This window comes from Calliphora vicina, chromosome 3, assembly GCF_958450345.1.
Source record: "Calliphora vicina chromosome 3, idCalVici1.1, whole genome shotgun sequence".
NCBI lineage: Eukaryota > Metazoa > Arthropoda > Insecta > Diptera > Calliphoridae > Calliphora > Calliphora vicina.
In genome coordinates this window covers 39,620,961-39,642,577 of record NC_088782.1, presented here as the reverse complement: position 1 = coordinate 39,642,577, position 21,617 = coordinate 39,620,961, and the positions used below count along the sequence as shown (strand labels likewise).

General features: G+C 30.0%; 1 protein-coding gene across 2 annotated transcripts in view; it reads left to right on the top strand.

The window, feature by feature from the left end:
- The window catches only part of LOC135954984 (uncharacterized), a 223,590-nt gene that overhangs the window by 142,577 nt on the left and 59,396 nt on the right, over positions 1 to 21,617 (top strand). Inside the window, exon 4 of one of the 2 annotated variants that reach the window (XM_065505250.1) lies at positions 2,328 to 2,348. The exons of the other annotated variant lie outside the window; for it this stretch is intronic. The gene's annotated coding sequence lies outside the window, so the exon portion shown is untranslated. The remainder of the gene's footprint in view (positions 1 to 2,327; positions 2,349 to 21,617) is intronic. 2 annotated transcript variants of the gene reach the window in all.

The following is a 21,617-nucleotide window of genomic DNA, read 5'->3' as shown; positions in this document are numbered from 1 at the left end:
AAAAAAAAAATATGCAAAATAACAACAATAACAAACATCTTAATTAAGTTGTAAATTTTATTGACAGAAGCATAAAATATGTAATAAAACCACTGTAACATTCGCAAACACACGCACTGTCTCAGCCACACTCCTATACATATATATAGGAGTGGGTGTGTGGGCGAGGGTTTATAACAGAGACGTTTGCCTGTGTATTAAGGTGGCCCATATTTTACAGTCTTTGGTTTGCCATCGCTCCCAAGGACAAATGCTCATTTCATTGTATATGAATGTAAGCACATACAATTTTGTGAAAATGAGCGAATTCACTTAATTGTGAATAAATTCGAAAACAGTTCATCGATTTTTATGATCGATATCTCATTTTGTTCCTATTACATGTGGCTTTCCGATAATGCAATCAATCTGAACAATTTCTGCCGTTTTCGATTTTTCATGATTTTTTTTAAAACAAAAAAAATCTATTTTCACGTAAAAAATATAGTTATACCCTACACCACCATAGTGGGGAGGGTATAATGCGTTTATGCAGATGTTTGTAACGCCCAAAAATATTAGTCTAACACCCACCTTAAAGTATACCGATCGACTTAGAATCACTTTCTGCGTCGATTAAACGATGTCCGTCTGGCTGGCTGGCTGGCTGGCTGTCCATGTAAACTTTGTGCGCAGAATACAGGTCTCAATTTTGAAGATATTTTGATGAAATTTGATACATATTATTTTTTCGGCTCAAGGACCAAGCCTATTGAAACTGGCTGAAATCGGTCCATTATTTCACCTAGCCCCCATACAAATGTCCTCCCGAAATTGGACTTTATCGGTCATAAATGTTTAATTTATATATGTATCTCCACAAATTCCGCTCCAAATAAGTTTTATATACACAAAATTCATGTCACCAAATTTTGTTACGATCGGTCTATAATTAGTCATAGCTCCCATATAGACCCGCTTCCGAAAATCACTTTAACGTGCATAAATCGCTTAAAAATGTTGGTAAACACACAAAATTCAACATAGTTTACTTTAATATAGACATAAATCACACGACCTAATTTTATGGTGATCGGTCCATAATTGGTCATAGCCCCCATATATGGCCCACTTCCGAAAATCACTCACGTATATAAATTATTGATATTTTAAAAGAAAAATATTTTTACTCATTTACTTGGTGTAGGGTATTATATGGTCGGGCTTGACCGACCATACTTTCTTACTTGTTTTTGCTTCAATTTGTTATTATAACTCCGAAACTACTGAGCCGATTGAAACGCAATGTATATGTGAAAATTTGTACATAGCATGGGGAAAATGTTTTCAACATTCAATCAATCGAAAGAAGAACATTAACTACTACATTTTATGTATATCAAAACAAAAAAGTAAAATTTTGTGAAAATGAGCGAATTCACTTAATTGTGAATAAATTTGAAAAGAATCAATCGATTTTTATCTTCGATATCTCATTTTGTTTCTATTATATACGACTTTGCGACAAAGTAATAATCCTCAACAATTTCTGCCGTTTTTTATTTTTTATGAATTTTTTAAAACAAAAAAAATTAGCTATTTTCACCTAAAAAATATATTTTAAAAAGTATATTATAATTCCGAAACTACTGAACCGATTAAAACGCAATATATAAACGGTTTAAAGGCTATGTGAATCTGAACTTTTCTATGTTTACTTCAATAATATCGGACTAACCCTTTTTGAGTTATCATAAATTATGTGGAGAAATATCTAAAAAAAATTGTCTATTTTAGAAAAAAAAATTTTTAAAAAATCTATCCATAGAATTTAAAAATTTTACCATTTTTCTACTTAGGTAGCAATGATGTATCAAATCTATAATAGGTGAAATATAGAAACTATTTTCGATTGAAATTTTTGTTCAACTTTTTCAATTTCTGTTGAAAATAAAATATGCCACCTCTAAAAGTTATCTGATTTTGCTCAGATTTACAGCATTTGATTTTAAGATGATGGAGAACAGTTTTAGACCTTGGGATCATTGAAAGTCCAAAAGTAGGGTCCACCCTAATATATAGTATATGTGGTTTTATTACAAACACTGTGACTGCATTTAATTGAAGGTTGTTTATATTCGCATGTTTGAATATTGTATACAATTCCCCAGCGCTGATGTTGCTGCTCTTGTCTTTATTTCATACACAAAATTAACATGTTGATAGCAAACAAATTACGAGGCTAGATTTGTAAGAGATTTTCAATAATTAAAGGACCAAGTTGTATGTTTAAATATTATTCTACTTTATTTCTTTAAATGACATGAATTTATGCTTTTTTCTTTCAGTTTGTTCAGCCCACCTAAAAGGTAAGAAATTTAAAAGAAGATTATACTCAAGCATAATTTGAAAGCTTATAGTGTCAAATATATCCATTATTTCACCTAGCCCCCATACAAATGTCCTCCCGAAATTGGACTTTATCGGTCATAAATGTTTAATTTATATATGTATCTCCACAAATTCCGCTCCAAATAAGTTTTATATACACAAAATTCATGTCACCAAATTTTGTTACGATCGGTCTATAATTAGTCATAGCTCCCATATAGACCCGCTTCCGAAAATCACTTTAACGTGCATAAATCGCTTAAAAATGTTGGTAAACACACAAAATTCAACATAGTTTACTTTAATATAGACATAAATCACACGACCTAATTTTATGGTGATCGGTCCATAATTGGTCATAGCCCCCATATATGGCCCACTTCCGAAAATCACTCACGTATATAAATTATTGATATTTTAAAAGAAAAATATTTTTACTCATTTACTTGGTGTAGGGTATTATATGGTCGGGCTTGACCGACCATACTTTCTTACTTGTTTTTGCTTCAATTTGTTATTATAACTCCGAAACTACTGAGCCGATTGAAACGCAATGTATATGTGAAAATTTGTACATAGCATGGGGAAAATGTTTTCAACATTCAATCAATCGAAAGAAGAACATTAACTACTACATTTTATGTATATCAAAACAAAAAAGTAAAATTTTGTGAAAATGAGCGAATTCACTTAATTGTGAATAAATTTGAAAAGAATCAATCGATTTTTATCTTCGATATCTCATTTTGTTTCTATTATATACGACTTTGCGACAAAGTAATAATCCTCAACAATTTCTGCCGTTTTTTATTTTTTATGAATTTTTTAAAACAAAAAAAATTAGCTATTTTCACCTAAAAAATATATTTTAAAAAGTATATTATAATTCCGAAACTACTGAACCGATTAAAACGCAATATATAAACGGTTTAAAGGCTATGTGAATCTGAACTTTTCTATGTTTACTTCAATAATATCGGACTAACCCTTTTTGAGTTATCATAAATTATGTGGAGAAATATCTAAAAAAAATTGTCTATTTTAGAAAAAAAAATTTTTAAAAAATCTATCCATAGAATTTAAAAATTTTACCATTTTTCTACTTAGGTAGCAATGATGTATCAAATCTATAATAGGTGAAATATAGAAACTATTTTCGATTGAAATTTTTGTTCAACTTTTTCAATTTCTGTTGAAAATAAAATATGCCACCTCTAAAAGTTATCTGATTTTGCTCAGATTTACAGCATTTGATTTTAAGATGATGGAGAACAGTTTTAGACCTTGGGATCATTGAAAGTCCAAAAGTAGGGTCCACCCTAATATATAGTATATGTGGTTTTATTACAAACACTGTGACTGCATTTAATTGAAGGTTGTTTATATTCGCATGTTTGAATATTGTATACAATTCCCCAGCGCTGATGTTGCTGCTCTTGTCTTTATTTCATACACAAAATTAACATGTTGATAGCAAACAAATTACGAGGCTAGATTTGTAAGAGATTTTCAATAATTAAAGGACCAAGTTGTATGTTTAAATATTATTCTACTTTATTTCTTTAAATGACATGAATTTATGCTTTTTTCTTTCAGTTTGTTCAGCCCACCTAAAAGGTAAGAAATTTAAAAGAAGATTATACTCAAGCATAATTTGAAAGCTTATAGTGTCAAATATTTTTGAGATTTTTTTCAGATTTTTCGAAAGAGAGTTGAGTTTTTGTTTGAGCACCTATGAAAATAAAAAAAAAAACATTTGGAACACACGAAAATTTTGACTAAAACTTGATTTTTTTTTTTTGAAGAACATGCAATTTTGCTCACGGTTATATCTCGAAAACCAAATGGAATTTTTTTTCTTGTCTTTGGCACAATTGTAGCTATAGACTAGGAGAAAAAACCTGTAAAACAAACTAACCCAAAAAAACTCAATCTAGTGCCCCAAAATTGCTAAAATGTCGTAAAATTTAAATTTTTTATATCTTTTTCAAAAATTTTTGGCCCATGGCTGCCAAACTGTGGGAAATTCAGTAAAATAATCTTTAGAAAAAATATTCCTTATAACATAATTCATAAGCTTTTTTCAAATTTTCCTGATGTATTTTACATTGAAAACCTATTTGCAAACATGATAGGGCCCAAACGAAAGCGGAGCTAGCTGGCTTAAATTTTCCACAAAAACTCTTTGTTGATGAGGTTTGTTTGGTATTGAAAATGGGCAATATCGGACCATGATTTCACCTAGCCACCATATAAATATCTTATAATAATTAATATCATAATGAAATTGGTCATAAACAAGTTTTATATGAACCTGAATCGTTTTCCCAATTTTCGTGAGGATAGGTCCTTGATTGACCCTACGTCCCATATAATTCCTGTATTCGGCTGTGCGGAATCATCTTATACATCCTTCATCAAATTATTTTTAGGTAAACAAAATTTATAATTTTTTTTCAAAATTTTGAAAAAAAAATTTTCAAAATTTTTTTTTAATTTTTTTAAATTTATTAATGATCGAAATGTAAGGCAAAAACATTTTTTGGGAAAAAAAAATTTGGATTAAAAAATATTTTTCCAGATATTTTTCCATTTGTAGGTCCAACTTACTATAGCTATATATACATACATCGTTGCAATCAATGGACATTGAAATATCTATAATTATAATCCATATTGTCTATATTAATGACTTATAATCCAGATATAGATAAAACAAGTAAGAGAGCTATATTCGGCTGTGCCGAATCTTAGATACCCTTCACCAAATTATATTTAAAAATAATTTTTAGGTAAACAAAATTTTAATTTTTTTTTTAAATTTTTTCTTTTCTAAATTTTTTTTTTAAAAAAAAGTTTTTTCCAAATTTTTTTTTTTTTTAATTTAAAAAAAAAATATTTTGGTAAAATAATTTATGACAAAAAAAATTTTTGATGAAAAAAAAAATCGGGTTAAAAAATATTTTTCCCGATTTTGACCCATTGTAGGTCCAACTCTATAGCTTTATATACATCGTTGCAATAGACTTTTGAAATATCTATCATTACATATCCCTATTGTCTATATTAATGACTTAGTAATCCAGATATAGGTCAAAAATCGAGGTTGTCCTGGTTTTAAATAACAAACTTCTCGAAAGCATGTCTGACAGAATTATTGAAGATTTGGATCCCGAAGATATCTGGGGTCTTCAGAAAATTGATTTCAACAGACAGACGGAGATGGCTTAATCGATGTGAAAAATGTAGAAATTACAAACGGAATGACAAACTTATATATACCCTTGCCACTCATGGCGAAGGTTATAAAAATAGGCCAAATATCGAGGTTTTTTGGCCAAATTGGGTCGATTTTCTCGATTTTAAATAGCAACCGATCCGGGAGAATTTCCGATATATTGAGATATCAATCATGTTAGTAAGTTATTTGTGGGCTACGGAAAGTTGATTTCAACATACAGACGGACATGGCTATACTCTGCAGTTATCAACACCCTTCAAATTTCATAAATTTTTAAAGTTAAAAGATATACCAATGACTTTAAATTAAAACATATTAAGAATTTTTGGACTTATTAAATTAAAGAGAGTCTGCAAATTATTTTAGATTAAAAACTTGAAAAATAAGACCATCAAACTGAAATAAGAGCTGCAAAAATTGCGAACGTTGATATCTTAAACACCTGTAGATGAAACCCTTCAACACAATGCATTTATTATACCCTACACCATCATAGTGGGGAGGGTATAATGCGTTTGTGCAGATGTGTGTAACGCAGTCTAACACCCACCTTAAAGTATACCGATCGACTTAGAATCACTTTCTAAGTCGATTAAACGATGTCCGTCCGTCTGGCTAGTCGGCTGGCTGTCCATGTAAACCTTGTGCGCAGAGTACAGGTCGTAATTTTGAAGATATTTGGATAAAATTTGGTACATATAATTGTTTTGGCCTAAGGACGAAGCCTATTGAAACTGGCAGAAATCAGTTCATTATTTCACCTAGCCCCCATACAAATGTCCTCCCGAAATTGGAATTGATCGGTCATAAATGTTTAATTTGTATAGGTATCTACACAAAAATTCATGTCACCAAATTTTATTATGATCAGTCCATAATTAGTCATAGTCACCTAAAAATGTTGGTATACACATAAAATTCAACACAAATAACTTCAATACAGACACGAATCGCACGACCTAATTTCATGGTGATCGTTCCATAATTGGTCATAGCTCCCATATAAGGCCCTTTTCCGAAAATACCTTTAACGGGTATAAATCTCTTAAAAGTGTTGGTATATACATAAAATTCAACACAAATAACTTTCATATAGATGTAAATAATATGATATAATTTCATGGAGATCGGTTCATAATTAGTCATAGCTCCCATATGTATAAGGCCCATTTCCGAAAATCACTTTAACGAGCATAAATCTCTTAAAAATGTTGGTATACACATAAAATTAAACACGAATAGCTTTCATATAGACATAAATAACATGATATAATTTCATGGCGATCGGTTCATAATTAGTCATAGCTCCCATCATAGCACTCTTCCGAAATTCATTCACGAAAATAAATTATTGAAATTTTAAAAGAAAAATTATTTTGCTCATTTACTTAGTGTAGGGTATTATATGGTCGGACTTGACCGACCATACTTTCTTACTTGTTTTATAAATGTTTTATGACATATTTGGATCAACGTTAGAAAAATGTAAAGTATTTGCTGTTTAGTTGCAATTTTATAACGGATACTTTATATAGATAGATACGAATATAACTCATACGACCAGTATTCCACTTATTGTTTTAATTTATGTTCAGTTGTGCAGAAAAATGAGATAAATTCTGAAAAAAACATATAAATACTAAGTCATTCTTTCAATTTTCATAAATACCAAATATTTTCAAATCTATAAATAAGCTTTTTAGTGGAAAATTAAATAAACTAATCATTTGGACCACGGGTGGTATGAGTAATATTTAATTATACTTTTTTTTTAATTTGTTAAAAATTATAGAGAAGCACTGGTTCTATTGAAAGAAGTTGTAGACAAAAATTATAGAGAAGGATATACGATTTTAGAAAAATAAACTTATAACCAACCTGTGTCAATACAGGGTGAGCCAACGAGTGTTAAAATAGATCACAACTTCTAGTGGGAGCAACTTTTAAGATGTACAAAATGATTTCAAGCAATCATTGTTTACTATTAATCTATATATTTTATAAACTACTTTTAAATTCAGCCACATTTAAAGTACACAAACAATTACTGCCATAAGAGTGCACAGGTGTTAAACACTTGGTAACACCTACTCACTCAAATACGTAGGTACACAGAATACACAGAATCGTTAATAATTGTATGTAGAATATTAAGTTTAACATTAAAACCAGTAAATATATAAAGTTAAAATAAGCAAGAGAATTATCGATGATACTTATAACAAATATTCCTTAACATTGATTATAAACTGAAAACAACACTCTTAGGGAAAATTGTAACCAAAAAATAATATTATTATTATTAACTATCAAGGCAACTTAAAAAGATATTTAATTAAGTTCATCCATAAATTGGAAAAATGCAGAAAAAGTAAACAATTTTCGCTCTTAAATACAGACACATAAACTTGTGCGATTGATTAAAATATGTATATAATAATTAATGACTTCAATAAAATTGTGTGGAAAATTCGTTGGCAATTATGTTTTCAGTTCAAGCATTAAACAGCAATAAATTTTAATTACTTATTTTTTAATTTTACTTCTTAAAACCTGGGTTACTAATTATATTATATTGTTTTTTTTAATGTATTTTCGTGTTTCCTTTGTAATTTACATGTGTAGTCTTTGGTTTAAGTAATTATCCTTGTTTGTTTTTTGTTTTATTTCAAGGATATTTTCTGTATTTCTTTGACCAACAGTTTGTATTGAATTTTTCGCCCATTGGCGTTTATACAGTAATTAATAAAACTGAGTATCTTAGCAAAATATAATTTTAATTGTAGCAGTTAAAAGGTTGATACCTTTTGAAGTATTTATTGTGCGAATTATTATAAAAATACATGTTCAGCATTTGATTTTTATATGAAGGAGAACAACTTTACAATTTGAAAGGGAATATTTGATGGATTTTTATTGTGAAAGTCTTCAAAATGTATGTAAATTGCTTTGTTGTTAAAGCTACAATAGAATAAACAGGATATCTGGAGAACACCGCACATACATACATATGTTTTCACTTTGTATTACGTCAAATCAATTTGTAACCATCATTTCACCCTTGTGTGAAAAACCACACAAAATAATTTTTTTTATAATTTACAAAAAAATAATGGTTAAACGTTGCCGCATTTATTTAGCATTGAAAAATCATTAATTTATTTTTGTGTGGTTTTCCACACATATGTAATTTCTATGTATTTTGCACTAGGAATAGCATTTTTATACCCTTCACCATGAGTGGCAAGGGAATATATAAGTTTGTCATATCGTTTATAATTTCTATATATATATTCTGGATCGTTATAGATAGCGAAGTCGATATAGCCATGTCCGTCTGTCCGTCCGTATGTTGAAATCAACTTTCCGTAGCCCCCAAATAACTTACATACATGATTCATACCTCAATATATCGGCAATTCTTTCGTCTCGATTGCTATTTAAAATCGACAAATTCGGTCCATAATGGCTGAGATACAAGGAAAAAACCGGGATAACCTCGATTTTTGGCCTATATCTGGATTACTAAGTTATTGATATAGAAAATATGGATATCCAATTATAGATATTTCAAAGTCTATTGCAACGATGTATATAAGGCTATAATAAGTTGGGCTTAAAATGGGTCAAAATCGGGAAAAATATTTTTTAACGCGATTTTTTTTTTCACCAAAAAAATTTGTTGTCAAAAATTTTTTATACCCTTCACCATGAGTGGCAAGGGTATATAAAGTTTGTCATTCCGTTTGTAATTTCTACATTTTTCATTTGCAACCCCACAAAGTATATATATTCTGAACTGTTATAGATAGCGGAGTCAATATAGCCATGTCCGTCTGTGTGTTGAAATCAACTTTCTGAAGCCCCCAAATAACTTACTTACACGAATGATACATCAATATCTCCGAAATTCTCCCGGCTCGGTTGATATCGAGAAAATCGAGAAAATCGCTACACAAATGGCTGAGATATAAGGAAAAAAACTAGGACAACCTCGATTTTTGACCTATTTTTGACCCATATCTGGATTACTAAATCATTTATACAGACAATATGGATATCTAATGATAGATATTTCAAAGACCTGTGCAACGACGTATATAAGACCATAGTAAGTTGGACCTACAATGGGTCAAAATCGGAAAAAATATTTTTTAACCCGAATTTTTTTTTGCACCAAAATTTTTTTCACTAAATATAAAAAAAAAATTAAAAACTAAAAAAAAAATTTTAAATTTAAAAAAAAAATTAAAAAACAACAGGAAAAAAATTAAATTTTGTTTACCTAAAAATATTTAAAATTTTTATTTTGAAGTATATTTTGGTGAAGGGTATATAAAATTCGGCACAGCCGAATATAGCTCTCTTACATGTTTTTAAATAAATTTAAAAAAAAAAATTGAAAAATTAAAAAAAATTTTAAAATTAAAAAAAAATGGAAAAAATTTTAAAAAACAAATGTTGAAAAAACTTTTACTTTAATAAATTAAAAACCAATTTCGAAAATAAAAAAATAATTTTGAAAAACATATTTTTAAATTCTGTTTACCTAAATATATTTAAAAATTTTATTTTAAAGTATAATTTCTTAAAGGGTATATAAGATTCGGCGCAGCAGAATATAGCTCTCTTACTTGTTTGTATACCATATGTGTGGAAAACAACACATGAGGGTAAACAACGAAAGCCCTTTCAGGGTACGATAAGGGTTAACTTACTATGAAACCTACTCGAAAATTAGTAAATTTCTATTGAATGTTAAGTCAACGAAGTTTTATGGCAATAAATTGTAAAATTCTCCAATTTGAGAATTAATTTATTTTGCAAATATGTCCCACATATATCAATTACAACTCGTATTATCCATATAAGCTGTATTTCTTATAATTTACAAAAAAAATAATGGTTAAGCATTGCCGCATTTATTTAGCACTGAAAAATCATTAATATATTCTTGTGTGGAAAACCACACATATGAAATTTCTATGTATGTTGCTCTAGGATTATGGTAAATCATGATTTTGAACACAAATCATGTTGCTTGTATAAAATACATAGACAAACCATATGTGTGGAAAACAACACATGAGAGTAAACAATGTCATCCTTTTGTGGGTACGATAAGGGTTAACCTACCAACCCAAATATTAAAAACTTTAAAATTAATAATTTTTGACTTAGAATTTCTTTTAAATACAAACAAATTCAGGATTCAGAATTGTATGACAATAAATTGTAAAAATTCTCAAGGTGCAGTTAATTTATTTGGCAAATAGGTCCCACATATATCCATTACTATTGTAAACATTATTACATAGATTTTTCAATTAATTTGTTCTATTTGTTTAACAAATATTCTAAAGTCCATTGCAGAAAACCTTGGGCTATTTATTACAAAAATGTTTAAAATTACAAACCCTCCATCTTTATTGCTGAAACATTTACTTAAGCAAACAAACTAAATCATTTCATTTACATACATATGAAATACAAAATATTTGTAGTATTTTTCATACATATTTAGTTAAACTTTTGCTGTATCACTAAGAAATTAATTCAAAAATTGCCCTAATCCATTTAAAAATGTAAATACACGTTAAGAAATTTCTTTTAAAAAGAACTACAAATGAAACATTTTAAATTTGTCTGCAATGCGTTAATAAACCAGCAATTATTAAGATTATTTTCAAAGAATTTCATAGTATTTTCTAGAAATAAAAGCATTTTAATTTCATTTGTATATGCCAGGTATTATTCAAAGATTTTTAGTTGAAGCAACATTTATATTGAAAAATAAAAGCAAACTGTTAGCAGATGTAGTACTTGCTTGTACTGTTATTACGTTTTAATTGTTTAATTCAATAAAATAACACAAATAAATAAATAAAATAAATTTATGTGAAAATTGTATTCTCTGGCACGCCATCATGAATTAATTCAAGTTCATTTTAAATGCGCTACAAAACAATAAATTGATTTCATTTTATTGTTGCTTGATAGATGGATAGATAATTCAATTTAAAAAATAAATAATAAACGACCTTGTCTTGTCAGTTTTAAAATGGTAACAAAAACAGAAAAATTTATTTAGTTCATAGAACTTGCTGGAATTATGGAGTGGTGAATCCAAGAGCTTTGTATAATTCTAACTAATTGAATGAGTTCAAAATGATTTAATTAACGAACTCAATCAAGGTGATGTTGGAAAAGGATATTCCCCTTTCTAAAATATTGTTTTTTACACTCACCATCGCCACTAGTTAAGACTACTGTCGAGCAGTGGTCGGCTCTTACAGCCACCAGGAGAAAAATAAATTGTTTTATAATTTCCAAAAGAAGAATTTTTAAGCGTTATTCATAAAATTGCTTGACTTTTCCTGCCGCATTTATTTAGCACAGAAAAATCATTATTTTATTCAAATACCCTCTTGTGTGGTTTTCCACACATATCAAATTTCTATCTATTTTACACCAGGAACAGCATTTTTTGTTGTCAAAAGTGCTGTTGATAGATGAAAAGAAAACTATAATTAGTTCGTAGAAGTTGCTGGAATTATGGAGTGGTGTATCCAAGAGCTTTGTATATTCTAACTAATTGCATGAGTTCAAAATGAGTCAATAAACGAACTCAATCAAGGTGTAGTTGATAAAGGATATTTCCCTTTCTAAAATATTGTTTTTTACACTCACCATCGCCTCCAGTTCAGACTACTGTTGAGCAGTAGTCGGCTCTTACAGCCACCAGGGGCAAAACAACATCGTTTATTTCCCTGTAAACAATACAAAATAAATTGTTTTATAATTTACAACAGAAAAATTGTTAATCGTTGTTCATGAAATTGTTTGAATTTTCCTGCCGCATTTATTTAGCACAGACAAATCATTATTTTATTCAAATACCCTCTTGTGTGGTTTTCCACACATATCAAATTTATATCTATTTTGCACCAGTAACTGCATTTTTTGCTGTCAAAAGTGCTGTTGATAGATAATTCAATTTAAAAAATAATTAATAAACGACCTTGTCTTGTCAATTTAAAAATGGTAACAAAAACAGAAAAATATATTTAGTTCATAGAACTTGCTGGAATTAAGGAGTGTTGAATCAAAGAGCTTTGTATATTGGATGAGTTCAAAATGAGTTACTAAACGAACTCAATCAAAGTTTTTTTTACTCACCATTGCCTCCAGTTCAAACTACTGCAGAGCAGTGGACGGCTCTTACAGCCTCTAGGGGCAAATTAACATCATTTATTTCCCTGTAAACAACACAAAATAAATTGTTTTATAATTTACAAATAAAAATTTGTTAAGCGTTGTTCATGAAATTGCTTGACTTTTCTTGCCTCATTTATTTAGCACAGAAAAAGCATTAATTTATTCAAATACCCTCTTGTGTGGTTTTCCACACATATCAAATTTATATCTATTTTACACCAGGAACAGCATTTTTTGTTGTCAAAAGTGCTGTTGATAGATGGATAGATAATTCAATTATAAAAATATAATAATAAACGACCTTGTCTTGTCCTGTCAGTTTAAAAATGGCAACACAAACAGAAAAATATATTGAATTATGGAGTGGTGAATCCGAGAACTTTGTATATTCTAACTAATTGCATGAGTTCAAAATGAGTTACTAAACGAACTCAAGATGTGAATGGTAAAGGATATTTCCCTTTCTAAAATATTGTTTTTTACACTCAGCATCGCCTCTAGGTCAGGCTTCTGTAGAGCAGTGGTCGGCTCATAAATATTATTAAATAAGAAACAGAAATCACTATCAGTGGCTGAACAGAGTACAACAGAGAAAGAAACTAAGTACATAACTAGTTATTATAATCCATATTCCAAGTTCTCTTCATGCCGACCACTCTACAGTGGACCAGAATTAATTTTTTTTGCAAATAAATCTGCCATATCTAACCAGCTGATACTTGGTGTAGGGACCATATAATAGGTCTACCTTGACCGACTATACTTTCTTGTTTTACCTAGATATTTGTTTGTGCCCTCATTTATATTATAAACTTCATATCTTAGTATTTTGGTTTGATAAAGAAACCCTCAGATTTTTAATCAATTATAACATTTAGTTCCTGTTAATCTAACTAACCTCAAATTCCTCTCCTTTCAACTATAGTCTCCCTTTAAAATATCTCATTACTTTAAATAAATAAATTCTAATTCCTTTCAACTTAATGAACAAATATATGTACACTTTTTAATTAGTAAAATCCAAAAATGCTCTTGAAATCTTTTTGAACAGCAGACTAAAATAAACAAATCGAATCGAACTACTCCATCCCATATGCTGGTGATTGTAAATGAGTACAAAGCCCCCATGTTAATCTAACAGGGCAGTTCTAAATAAATGGCCATAGGAATCAAGAGGGCGAGATTTGTTTTTTTAATTTGGATTATGATTTTTGATTTTGCTTTTTGTTTTGTTTGTTCGCCGAGTGTTCTCAGCTCAAAACCAAAATGAAATGAATGGAATTTCTATTGATGGCCAAGTGAGACAGACAAATGATTTCTTTGTTCCTTTCAATTTCAGTCTGTTGCCATTGTTTACTCAACAATTAATTAAAGCAACATATTAAACAGTAAAAATGAAACAACAGCAAAAAAAAAATAAAAAAAAGGAAGAAAACTAAGTATAGAATGAAGTGGAACCTATGCTGGACAAAACAGTGGAAGCTTATGGACCTAAATTTAGATCAAGTTACAAGTGGTTATTAGATTAGGTACATAGAGTTTTATCCAATTTAATAAGAGAGTCCTTATTAAGGATATTTCACTGTTTACGCAAAAACCATTGGGATACAAGAAAAAATCGAATCTCTAATGAACTGTTTAATATTAAAACAGATTATTTTACGTTTTTCTCTGTTGTTATATTTGTTAGAATTAATTTTGTTTTCAGCATCCTCTAGATTTAAAAAATATAAAAGATATATGTTGGAATTCTTTAATCGGCATAAATGTGGCATTTTCACCCACATCAGGTTTCAATACTAATTTCAATACTAATTTTAAGATGATATTTTCACTATAGGGTAAGTTAGATTTCTTTTTCTTCTTTACGTCCTTTCTCATTCTGAAAGCCATCATTGTAAAATTTTCGATGTTTCAAACGATAAGATTTCTCCAATTTTAGCTCGTTCCTGAATAAATAACTTCATGTGCCTATTATTGGGTATATACTAGGGTATTCAATCGATTAGTTATTCAGTTAACCGATAAATTTTGGTCGGTAAACAACAAATTGTTATTTGTCGAATGTCGAATTTTGTACCAAAAACGCGTCATATGCGGGAAGTTTTGCTTTACTTCTTTAATATGAATAGAAAGTGTCGCTGAAGAACACCGATTTCTCACCAAAGCTTATGGTGAATGTGATCCATCGGCTTCAACGTGCGAGAGATGGTTTGTGCAGTTCAAAAGCCGTGATTTTGACACGGAAGACAAAGATCGCCCAATCCCAATGTTTGAAGTCCAAGAATTGGTGGCACTACTCTATGATGATTGTTGTAAAACTCAACAAGAGCTTGCAAAATCATTGGGAGCTACTCAAGCATCAATTTCAAAATATAAGAGAGCAGCAGGATGCTTCCAAAATCAGGAGAAATTGGTTACCATACGAATTGAAGCTGAGAGACCGTGAAAGACGATTTTGCATGTCAGAAAATCATTTTTGCACTGAATCATTACTTGCGATGAAAAATGGATCCATGACAATAAGTCGAAGCTGAAGAGATCGTATTTCATATACGAGCCAACCACCAAAGAACTCTCTCTCTCTCTGCGATACGCTTCACTTTATAACAGAGTATCCGATATTGGCTTGAATCGTTCTTGGCACCAAAAGATGAGCAGTTCTTTTGGCTCGAAATCCTTACACAGACAAAACAGATTCGCGATAGCAACCGAATTTGTTGCCAATCGAATGATTCTACCTTAGTGATCGAATTTTACAGTTGTGGCTACAAAATTATAGAAGTGGTAACAGAAATTTGGATACTTCAACGGAAATTCTTCTTTATCAACTGACTTTCTGTTGATAGAACCGAAAAATTCCATGTTTGCAACCGAATCTTTCGATTGGCAACAAATTCTGTTGCTACTACGAATCTGTTTTCTCTGTGTACGTTTCCAGAAAGATGGGAAAAGGTCATGGCTAACAATGGTTGAAATCACAATCTTGCCTGCTATTATTTCATAGTGTCGTCTTTCGGATAGTGCTAGTTCGTTGGCACGAGAACATTAACATTTTTCACTTTTATTTTCTTGGTGAAAAGCACCAACTCTGTTTTAACTGGATTCACAATCAGTCTACATTTTATTGACCAAGCAGAGAGCAATTTCAGCCATCATAGTTGGAACTCACTCCTTCATGGATATAAGTATTTTTAGTTGTGACCTAGGGATCCCGAGGAACGAGATATATGGCCACATCAACCTTGTGATGGACTACGTGAACTTACTAACTCATCTTGCTTGAACAAGAGCATAGAATTAAGCAACACTCACAAATGTCTCGCAATTTCGTTTAGAGATACCCGGGATTCATTGGTTAACATAGATGTGGATTATACAGGCGTTGGTAACTCAAGAGGGCTCTCCCGATATTTTTATCTTTAGAAAAGATATAAATATCAGCAAAGTTGTTTAGAAAAACTTACTTTTAACGCTTGAATATTTTAATGATGTAGCTGATTCGAATGTGTTTCTAAAGTTGTGTTTAAAAAAAAATTCTAAAAGCTTGAGAACATTTTCAGTATAGTCCAAGTGTTACAAACATAATGACCATGACCATTTACTTCCCTTAACCTTTTGATTAATCTTATATATACCCTTCACCAAAGTATTCTTTAGGATAAAGATTCAAAATATTTATTTTTGGTGAAAAAAATTTATGTTAAAAAAATGTTTGGGTGACAAAAAAATTGTGTTAAAAAATATTTTTCCCGATTTTGATCCATTTTCGGTCCGAATTACTATGCCGTTTTATATGTCGTTGGAAAGGTCATTAAAATTTCTATTATTAGGACATCATATTGTCTAAATTAATGACTTAGTAAATAATGACTTAGATCACAAATAGGTAAACAATCGAGGTAGTCATGGATTTTTTTGATATTTGAGCCATATCTCGGCCGATATTTTCGAATTAAAATTCCAGCCTATGCGGTGACTATTGCAGATATATTGATGTATCAATCATGTATGATAGTTATTTGGGGGCTTGGGAAAGTTGAAGTCAACAGACAGAGGGACATGGCCATATCGACTTCCTTATCTATAACGATCCAGAATATATATATATAAAACAAGTAAGAAAGTATGGTCGGTCAAGCCCGACCATATAATACCCTACACTAAGTAAAAGAGCAAAAACATTTTTCTTTAAAAATTTCAGTAATTTATATTTTTGAGTGATTTTCGGAAGTGGACCTTATATGGGGGCTATGACCAATTATGGACCGATCACCATGAAATTAGGTCGTGTGATTTGTGTCTATATGAAAGTTTACTATGTTGAATTTTGTGAGTATACCACCATTTTTAAGCGATTTATGCACGTTAAAGTGATTTTCAGAAGCGGGTCTATATGGGGAGCTATGACTAATTATGGACCGATCGTAACAAAATTTGGTGACACGAATTTTGTATATATAAAACTTATTTGGAGCGCAATTTGTGGAGATACATTTATAAATTAAACATTTATGACCGATAAAGTCCAATTTCGGAAGGACATTTGTATGGGGGCTAGGTGAAATAATGGTCCGATTTCAGCCAGATTCAATAGGCTTGGTTCTTGGGCCGAAAAAATGATATGTACCAAATTTTATAGAAATATTTTCAAAATTGCGACCTGTACTCTGCGCACAAGGTTCAGTATACCGATCGACTTCAGAAAGTGATTCTAAGTCGATCGGTATACTTTAAGGTGGGTGTTAGAAAAATATTTTTGGGTGTTACAAACATCTGCACAAACGCATAATACCCTCCCCACTGTGGTGGTGTAGGGTATAATGAATGGCAAACTTATATATACCCTTACAACTCTCATGGTGAAGGGTATCAAAAAAAAGAAAAAAAACCAAGACAAATATTGAAAGTAAATATTTAACGTAAAAAACAACTTAATAATGAATTTGAACCTCCCTCTAACAGGATTATTTTTCAAATTAGACAAACAAGCACACTCAAACAAATGGAACTGAAAATTATTAAAGAAAATCCCAAAAACCAAATACTTTTGCACTTAATGTGTCTAAGTATATTTAAAAACCCCATCACCATTCAACTATTTCACTCATGAAATTACAAATTTAATATGAATACTCATGGATACGACACATAGTATTGTATGTACCCAATAGGTCTTGAAAGTAGTTCCCAAATTTAACATCTATCCAAGCTAAAAATCATACAAAGATCAAGCAATTGATAACGAAAATGAAAACTATTTATAGGACGTATTAGAGGCACACATTTTTAACTCTTTGCGGTTGGGTGGTTAGTTTACTAACCACATTTTCTATAGTCTTTAAAACATAGTTTATTGTCATTCCGTTTGTAATTTCTACATTTTTCATTTTCGACCCTATAAAGTATATATATTCTACATCCTTATAGATAGCGGAGTCAATTAAGCCATGTCCGTCTGTCTGTTGAAATCAATTTTCTGAAGACCCCAGATATCTTCGGGATCCAAATCTTCAATAATTCTGTCAGACATGCTTTCGAGAAGTTTGCTATGTAAAATCAGCAAAATCGGTCCACAAATGGCTGAGATATGAGGAAAAAACCAAGACAACCTCGATTTTTGACCTCTATCTGGATTACTAAGACATTAATAGACAATATCGATATCTAATGATAGATATTTCAAAGACATTTGCAACGACGTATATAAGACCATAGTAAGTTGGACCTACAATGGGTCAAAAACGGAAAAAAAAATTATAACCCAAATATTTTTCACAAAAAAAAAAAAAATTTTTTAAAATTTAAAAAAGAAATTAAAATTTAACAAAAAAAATTTAAAAATTTAAAATAAAAATCGAAAAATTTTTTTTACAAAAAATGAAAAGAAAAACTGGAAAAAAATTAAATTTTGTTTACCTAAAAGTATTTAAAATTTTTAAGTATAATTTGGTGAAGGGTATATAAGATTCGGAACAGCCGAATATAGCAATCTTACTTGTTTTTATATACGTTTATAAATTCGCAGAAATACAAACACACTTTATAATGTACACGAATTCACTTGAAAAACACAGCACACTCAGTTGATGTTTATTCGAAAAGCGTCTCTGATCAAAACTGACTAACGACTGCAACATCAGCCACTATTTATAACACTGCCATCTGCACTCTAGATTTCTCTTTAACTGTCTAGAGGTTTCTAATACATACGCCATCTGTGGTGTACTTTCTACAATGTTCTTTAACTGAATATTCGAATTCGAATACAGCGTTGCCAACTTACGATCAAATCAACTGAAAGCTTTTATTTAATAATGCCCACAGATATGTTACAGTTTGCTATTACACAGCACTGTTATTTGAAAGCATTAGGCTACTTTTAAATCAGCGGTTAAAATCGTTATATTTGAATTCAAGTACAATTTCGTAACAATATATTAATTTGAAAATATTGTAAAAATGCATTCAATAAAAAAACACAGAGTGTCAGAAAATTTAGTAAAAAATATTCAATTTTAAAAAAATGTATACGAAACGAAAATTTTTATTATCATAATTATTTTTAATGCCAACCGGCACGGTGGTTCAATCCACAAAAAAACTTTGGTGGTTTTTTCATGTTTTGTTTTATTTTTTCTTTGATTAAAGTAAAAATGTAATTGTTTTGATTTTAAACTTATACTTATACTGACTTAAGGGTCACGATATCTAAATCAGAAGCCCTTAGGAGTTAATCCCTGAGGCTTTATGAAAGTAGACTTATAAAAGTTATGGCTCGACTAAGTCGCCCCTCTGTTCAACCTAATCTAAGCAATAAGAATAAACAACAATATATCAAAAGCAAAATTCAAAATTTCTGCCCTTAAAACAGCAGGGTATGTAATGCTTTACATGTAATTTTCATATGTAGAAATTTCCTTGCGTATGTAGGAGTCTGTTAAAGTATTGCAAAAATTTCAGCTTGATTGAATCAAGTTTAAATTTAATGGAAAATTCAATTTAATTGTAATTGAAGGCAAAGCAAATAAAAAAGAAGAAATCACGTACAGGAAAAAGGTAAAAATCCTGTATTGTTTTTTCATTTCATATTATTTTTAGTTGGTTTTGACGCCAACTGTACTGTGCTTTGAAAGGATTAATTGTTAAATGAAACAATGTCTTGAGAGGCAAAATGTTTGTAAAAACAGAGACTTTATTTCGATGAAATTTTGTTCCCATGAAATATCCATTCCGTCGAAGGAAAAATTGCTATTGTGATATTCCCATGAACTTCTCATTCACAATAGTTAAATTTGTTTGTCACAGCTGTTTATTGTTTAGGGAAAGTATAGGGATAATCCACCGAATTTGCTAACTCCGCTTTTAACGAACTATACCACAGTTATTATGTACAGCAAGTGTTTGTTAAATCATAGACTTTTTGACTCAAGGGAAAATCCATATCAAAACGGACAGAAAACAGATATTTTCGGATTTGACATCTTCGATTTTAATGACACATATTACGGTTCCAAAGGGTTCCTCAAATCAACGACTCCTTTGTATATGAATTTATATGAAAAAACGTACTTTTAATGACGTTTTTCTTTATAACTACTGAACTATTCGAGTCACAATTGAAATTATTTTGCACGAATAGTAGGTGTCCTCATATCATGTTCTTTATGAATTTTTAACACCAAGATCTTTTTTACATTGAAATATATACTCCGAAAATTGACCTTTAACCTTTTGGAAGTAAACTATTTTCATCACACCATTTTAAGGACAATATCGTTGGCTTTAAAATGGAGTCAAAAATTACGCTGGCCTTCAAAGTTAATTTTAACAAATTTTTCAATTTTCAAATCGCTATATTTTTACATCGGAATTAGTTTCCATTGAAAAAGTTACTGATATGAGAAACATATTGGATATATTATGTATGTGGTAAATTTCAATTAAAGTCAAGCTAAACATCGACAATTTCAAAATTCAATTTTAAAGTGAAAGAGATAACTTAATTTTCTTTCTTAAATAAGTATCTCAAAAGTTTGACGTCCTGGATTTTTTCAAAACAAACCCTTATATGAAGCCATCATTGCAAAAGTGGTGTAATCTACAATTTTGTTTGGTTGCTGTTCTGGTGTTACATAAAGTCAAAAGTGGGGTAAGCTACTTATAGGTATTCAAAAGCTGATGCAGTAGTAATGTACCACTAAATAAATTGTTTGGGCTTACACCACTTTTGCACTGATAGCCTTATATGTTTCATATTATGATCGAAAACCTTATAAACTAGTTTTATTAAAACAATAATGCAAACTTTATATTTCTGAATTCTAACAGGCCTTAACACATGACTAAACTTTTAACACACACATTATTACACATAAATACATATGTATTTGTGTAGTTTTTAAAAGGTAAAAACCATAAGTACCTACTCCTTCCTAATTTTTAGGTTAAAAGAGAAAACAAATTTGTTTACAAAATGTATTTTTTGTTTATTTGAATTTAAATTGAAATTTATTGTATTATTTGATTTGATATTAATGCTATAAAACACACACAAATAAACAAATTCATACTCACACTTGCAAAGAATTTTTATATACATACGTAGTCACAGTGGCGTTTTCTAAAAATATTCGTTTTTATACCCTACACCACAATAGTGGGGGGTATAATGCGTTTGTGCAGATGTTTGTAACGCCCAAAAATATTAGTCTAACACCCACCTTAAAGTATACCGATCGACTTAGAATCACTTTCTGAGTCGATTAAGCGATGTCCGTCTGTCCGT